Source organism: Penaeus monodon, chromosome 34 (genome assembly GCF_015228065.2).
Source record: "Penaeus monodon isolate SGIC_2016 chromosome 34, NSTDA_Pmon_1, whole genome shotgun sequence".
NCBI classification, from domain to species: Eukaryota; Metazoa; Arthropoda; class Malacostraca; order Decapoda; family Penaeidae; genus Penaeus; species Penaeus monodon.
Window position 1 is genome coordinate 32,489,787 of NC_051419.1, and position 1,010 is coordinate 32,490,796.

A 1,010-nucleotide genomic window follows, 5' to 3' on the forward strand; every position below is an offset into this window, starting at 1 on the left:
TAACATGCACCAACCATGAGGGGAAAATAAGACCTAAATCATCTGGTCTCCGCACAAATAAAGATCATGAAAACATTCAAGAAAAGTAAGGCTACCAGAAGAAAATTATCGGAATCAAAAAATAAAAACAGACAATACAGCCGGAATCATTTGAATGATAAAAAGACATTGAACATTCTGATTAGATTCCTTTTAACATTTTCAAACTAGACAATGGTGACTTTAAATCTACCAAATATCACAGTTGTGATTTATCATTTAAGGAGGTAAAGTTCACACTCATTTATATAAAACAAGGATATAAAGAATATCTTCCAGTATTCAAAAACATGGTGACTCAGAATACCAAATATCATTAACGTTACTGAATAAATATAATGTTATGACCTTTCAGAATTGGGGGAAACTGTTCCAAGTGGTTTAAGAAGCAAAGTTCAGCCTCATTTATAAACGAATATTGAACACAGACGAAAAATCTTTTGATATTCTAAACTAGAAAATGGTGACTCTTTCTTGTTTAGTTTTACGGTTTATGAGAAAACAAATTCTTTTGGTTTCAGTTTAAAGATTACATCATAAGGCATCAGTTAGAAGCAAAAAAATGGGAAAAAATCTGGTCTACGCAAAGAAAATTGACTAGAGGAGTAAATCTAGTCAGTTTAATAAATGGTCCCAGTTTTAAACAACCACAGGCGGAAAACTGTCTATTCCATATGCTTTATTTCATTATGTTTAATCTTAGGCAGCTTTCATACCAAGGTGTCTCGTCGCACGTGGCGCGTATCACTCGGTTCACAAGATGGCATTATCGGAAGTTGACGATGTAAGAAAAATATTTTGATAGTTCTGCCACTGACAGTATTTCTGTTGTACTGGAGGTGATGTATCATACAAACGTTTGTATGTCCCCAGTTTGTAAAAATCTTAAGTTGATTGGTACATTGTCTGGAAGAGGCATAGTTGCACACATCGCATTGTTTCCTCCTGCAAGATTGCGCGTGGTTACCCCC